The sequence below is a fragment of the Lactuca serriola genome, chromosome 8 (genome assembly GCF_051521515.1).
Source record: "Lactuca serriola cultivar US96UC23 chromosome 8, Lser_US96UC23_V15, whole genome shotgun sequence".
In the NCBI taxonomy this organism is placed as follows: Eukaryota; Viridiplantae; Streptophyta; class Magnoliopsida; order Asterales; family Asteraceae; genus Lactuca; species Lactuca serriola.
The window spans coordinates 104953783-104960178 of record NC_136415.1 but is presented as its reverse complement, the minus strand read 5'-3'; positions in this window follow the sequence as shown (position 1 = coordinate 104960178).

The window sequence follows — 6396 nt, the reverse complement described above, 5'->3', positions numbered from 1 at the left end:
CATAAAGGAAAGCATATGATGTTAATATTCTTGTTTAACATTGTTTCTGACTTTTATGTTATTAATTATAATTAGCGGCTAACACTTTAACATATGTAAAAATTGTTTTTTGACTTTTCCATTCGTTAGCGTTCGTAATTGTTATATGACAATTTCGATAAATGTGGCATCATTTAGATCAAAAGACAGATACAACTTTGATAAAAAAAAAAAAAAAAACCCATAGTATTTTATCTTACATAAGTTATAATATTCGAAGTTATTCGGCAATAGATAGTTTATAATGTACTATATCTTCAATACGATTTGAAAGGACTTAAATAATAACAATAAAAAGTTATAAAGTTGACTAACTCTTCAAACTGCACAAACCGCACCAACCACCCGCACCAAACCGCACCGCATTATGCGGTTTACAACTTTGGCGGTGCGGTTTGCGGTTTCCAAAATACTCAAACCGCATATGCAGTGCAGTTTATGGTTTTTACTTAAAATCGTACCAAATCGCACCACGTACATCTCTAATTCAAATGACATAATTGTCTTTCTCATAAATATACAATATTACTTACTTCGGCACATGCTGTTAGGAGAACCAAAAAACCAATTCAACCAACATCAGTGACACTCAGAAGCTTCTCAAATAGTGGAACAACTGTAGCATTTGAACTTAAAGAAGCAGAATCAAGGAAAATATTATATTGTAAAGAAAGATTAATATATTTATTTGAGATTAATGTAATATAAATAATCAAAACATGGTTAAAGATGGATACTCTCCAGATATCTGCTGCAGCTCTTGTTCTGTAATTCTAGGCCACCGAAAGCTAGCTATCAGTCAAAATTAGAAACCACATTTTCAAAACTTGACACTATTCCTAAAGCCCACACAAGAGGACATAAACCAGATACACACTTGCTCTGGATTTAACCATCAACTTAGATTAGAAAACTGGATTAGATTAGAAAAACTTACATAAATTGGATTGGATTGATTCTAGGAGGTCGTGATGGTCGTTGACAGACAGAGATTTTAGAGAAAAAAGAGAGAAAGATAATTAGGTTTAGATAGAAACACGATTGTTGGTGGTGTGTGTGTTGTTATCGTTGTTGTTGGTAGCGGACACGGTGGTGGATATAAATTCCGACAACAACAATTCCATTGATCGAGCATACTTGGAGACTTCGGTCCTCCTTTCTCTCTATACTAGCGACACACAGTGGTGTGTGAAGATGATGAAGACGATATGAACGATTGTTTCAGAGGAGCCTACGAAGACAATTGTGAACATTCTTGCGTAGAATGACGATGTCTGATGTTGAAGAAGGAGAAGGAAGAAGCGGCAGTGGCGAGATTATATAAGGGACGATGATGAATGTGATGAGAGGTCGTCTGGGGCAGGAGGGATACGGTTTTGTGGTTGTGATGGAAGAGGTAATAGGGTTTTAAATAAAGTAATTTGTCTAAATTAAAGAGTAAATGATTTAATTAATTATTTATTAAAATTAAATAATATTTGGTCCACTTTAATCCCTACATCCACACAATATTTGTTAATCCACATTTAAACTTACCTCTCTCTCCCTCCCTCCCTCTCTCTCTCTCTCTCTCTCTATATATATATATATATATATATATATATATATATATATATATATATATATATAATCATAATTTATTTTACTATCAACTTATCTAAATGGTTTTTATACAAGTTATGCAAGCACCTTCCAAAATTAAAAAAAAAAAACTAAAAACAAAAATAAAAACAAAAGAACCTTAACAAATTATATATACATAAATAGTAAGCGATTAAATTTAGAGTAAATTATTGAAATCGTCCATGTGGTTTCGTCAAAATTACACGTTTGGTCCCTAACTTTTTTTTTGCACTCGGATCGTCCTATGGTTTGATTTTGTTGCGTTTTTCGTCCCTATGGTTTGGTAAAAATTCCATGTTTGGTCCCTAACTTTATGTATGTAAGGGACGAAAAATACAACAAAATCAAACCACAGGGACGAAAAACGCAACAAAATCAAACCACAGGGACGATTCGAGTGCAAAAAAAAATTAGGGACCAAACGTGTAATTTTGACCAAACCACAGGGACGATTTCAGTAATTTACTCTTAAATTTATTGTGCAAATTAATAATAAATTAAAACAATGCTCCATAAATCATTAAAAAATAATTTCATTTGCTTACATTAATTAAAACATACAATCTGAGTGAACAAATATCCATTTAATAGACGAAAAAAAAACTTTATGAGCACCCCTTTTTGGACGTATTTCGTCTTTATTGCATTTGCAAATCTTGGAATGGATCTTCATCATTATCAAATGTTGATTCTTTGAATTTATTGTTCACCTTTTAAAAGCTATCCTACTTTTTAACAAAATTTATTTATTTTGTCTTCGGCTCACGTAATATATAAGGTCATTTGGTATACATATAATACCTATAGCATAAAGATAAGGTGGTTGTGGACGTTCATGGATGAGAGATGAAAAAATATATCGATCTTATAAACATGTAAATAAAAAAAATCATTTTTAAAATCTTTTCATTTCCTATAAAATCATCTGCCATTTTCACAACTCTCATAGAACCTTTATTCATTTTTACACAAACACAATTGAAATAAGCAAAACTTTCATCTTTATCTTCGGAAGAAGAAGATATGTTTTTCACACAATTATATAAGCGGCGGTCCTATGACCTATGTTGAATACATCTGGATTACTTTAAGACCAGAAAATAAATAAATAGGGATTGTAAAGCAGTCTAATATTCTGGTACATGGTTACTTTATTGATAATTGCTTGTATTGTTAATGATGCATTCAAACATTGTTACTGTTGGAGTAGAATTTTAGTTCTATGTATAACTCTTTATCAAATAGTCACGAGTTCTTTCAATTGAGATGACACGGGTGAGGTGGATGGGGGTTTATAACGTTTTAAAAATATACAACTGTACTTCGGCTTTCGACATATGGCATCACAACAAACGCAACAAACGAATATTTGGAGATTATAAGAAACCATCACGAGAAAGTACGTTTTTGTTTTGTAAATACGTGATAAAGTATTATAGTGGTATATATTTGTAATATCCGACAAGAACTAATGTCAAACAATTATATGAGACACATAAAGATAAACACGTTTCCCCATGAATGCTTGGAAGCATTGATTGTATGCGTTGGGTGTAAGAAAATTGAAATTGTCTGAATGAATGGTAGGGTCAATACACATACAATAATCATTGATATCTCACGATAATTCTAAAAGCACTAGTGTCACACGATCTTTGGTTTTGACATGCATACCTTGGTATATCGTGGTCAAACAGTAATCATTGATATCTTGCAATAATTCTAAATGCGTACCTGAGACCGGATGTTACATCTTCCCAAATCGCATGATGCCTTCCATAGGGATACCTTCAGCATTACGAAATCACCCACCCGAAATTCTATCGGTCATCTCCTCTTTTCTGCATAGAACTTTTGTCGATCTTGGGCCGCTTTCGTTCTTTCTCGTATAATTTGAATCTTGTCAGTGGTGTCTTGAATCATTTCAGGACCACCAAGGACTTTCTGTCTTACATCACGTCAACATAATGGAGTACGACATTTACGCCCATATAGTGCTTCATATACCTTCAGTATATTTTCTACTGTTTGGATTGTTCTCTCATTCTGACCATCTGTTTGGGGATAATAAGTTGTACTAAGAGTAACACGAGATCCCAATTCACATTGCATACTTGACCAAGAATGAGAAGTGAAGCTACTATCACGATCGGAAGTAATCTTTAGCGACACACCAAGTCTCGCATACTTGTGCGTATTTCTCCATTGGATCTGTTTCATGCATGGTAAGAAAATGTGCACTCTTAATTAGTCGGTCGACAATTACCCAAATGCTATCATTCTGTCTACTAGTCTTTGGCAATTGGAGCAACACTAGACATAAAGTCAGTTTAGAATTCTATTTGCCTATCCTGGGGAAGTCCAGGCAAATCATCGGGGAAAACATTAGGATACTCATTAACAATGGGAACATCATTTACAGTTTTCTTCCCCTCTTTTGAGATATCAATTGTATAGGCTAGATAAGTAGAATACCCCTTCGATATAAGTTTATGAGTTTTTAGGAAAGAAATTATTTTTAAGATTTTAAGTCTTTGTTTCCCGAAGACATAAAAGAGAATCCTTCCCTTCGATAGAGATGCTACCATCTTTTCGTAATACAAGAGTTATGTGCGGTTCTTTGACAACCAATACATGTCGAGAATAATTTCAAAGTTGGGCAAGGAGATAGGAATCAGGTTAGCAAGAAAACTATAACCTTCAATTTCTATGACACAGTCTCTATAGACTTTATCAACAAGTAATGATACACTTCCCGCGGTATCTACATGAAATGATTGGGAGAAAGTATAACAAGCAATTTGAAAAGAATGCGCAAATTCATGAGACATAAAAGAATCCGAGGCATCAGAATCAAATTAGATGTGTGCAGGTCTAGAGTTGACGAGAAATGATCTAGTCACAACATTCGGGTCCTCGCGTTCCTTTTCTATGGTAATCTGAAATGTATGGCCTTTAACTAAACGATTTTCAAACTCTTCAAACTTCTTAATTGATGGCGGTGCTCAAACTTGCACTCGCTCTTCATTCTCTATTGGGCTTTCGCTCCTAATCTCCGAGGTAAAAACTCAATTCTCATTGCAGACTCTTGCTCCTTTTTTAAATTCGATTTATAGACTCAACCCAAGATAAGGTCTTCACTTTGCTACAACAACAGCTCAAATGGTCACATTCTAATGACCTTTGATTTCATAACGCAGAAGACAGACAATGAACCATACTCTTATTTCTGTTAGTCAAACACTATCATAGAAGAAACCTTCCTTCATGTTCTATTGTGATATAATATCTTCATAACTAGTAGCATTTCTAGCTAATAGTTGCTTAATCCTTTAATGAAGGTTGTTATACTTTTATCGAATACCTTGACCATCTCCTTCTTCAATCTTCCGACTGAAGTTTCGTCGCTACACAAAACATGGTTCTCTAAACCAATCAACTCACTTCGCAGATTTATATTAATCGGACTCGATTCTTTATGATCACTAAGGTCTGAACGAAAATCATCTTCTTAGTCATCACCGAAACAAAGGTAATGACACATTCGAACAAAAACAGAATCAATTTCTAGTTTCTTGGTAACCTTGTGACTTTCCCTAATCCAAGTGTAAGCCCTGTGCTTCTAGTAGTATAGACATCTACTACTATTCACACTTACTCATACTCGTCCCAAGTATTGTCTTGCAGTTCCCAAGTCACTATACAAAAGTTTTCACAAAGCAACTTATCACACCTGAGTGTGTCCAAACAAGTACATAAAACAATTTCTCTTAGACTCAACTAGGGATTTCACGTTTCTATCAAACATATCTTGGATTTCTTAAATTCACCTTCTAGAATTCTTTTATGCATAAGCTCGATCTAGTACATCCTAATATTTTTCCTATGTCGATAGGAATTTCACTTCCAAATTCTTTAAATTCTTTCTCGGGTAGTGTCTACTCTACAAGACACTATACCATAATTTACTCTAGTAGTATGGAGATAAACAGTCTCCAACTATCTACATCATCTTCTAATTCATGAAAGTCATCATGCATATTTATTCATTTCATTATCATTTCATGTGTAATGCCCCGATTCTCAAGTATTGAATTATGTTGAATCTTTTTGGTCTTTGGGTCTACTCGACGAGTTGGTTGCCCTACTCGTCGAGTAGCAGCGGGTTGGTCCACGTGTTTTAGTGACCTACTCGCTGAGTCCAAGAAGGGACTCGACAAGTAGGAGCAGGCAGATGAAACCCTAAATCCCAGGGTTTTGCACCCTATTTAAAGAATCATATGCCTCCTTTGGCCTCTTTACACCCCTTGAGAGTCCAAAAAACCCTAATCGGTGTGGTGATTCATTCTTGTGTGTTTTAAGCTTTGGGAAGTGAATCCTTGGAAAGAAGAGCTTGGAGGGCAAGAGGCTAGAAGCAAGGAAAGTGTGGGGAATCAGAAATCTACCTCTGTTAACATCATTTAAAGGTATCAAGTCGCCACCTTTACCTCATTTCTTTCTAGACCTCCTTTGGGTGAGATTTAGGGTTATTTTTGGCTTGGGTATGATGATATTGTGGTGTATGAGTTAGATCTGATGTTGTAACTTCAGATCTGGACCCTTCTTGGGTTTTAGGTTAATAAAATTCGAGCTTGGTCACGAATGAAGCCTCCCTTGAATGTAAATCCCCCTTGTAAGCTTGGATTTGTCATTTAGAGCCTTTTTAGCCATGCATGCACATAAAGTTTGCAACTT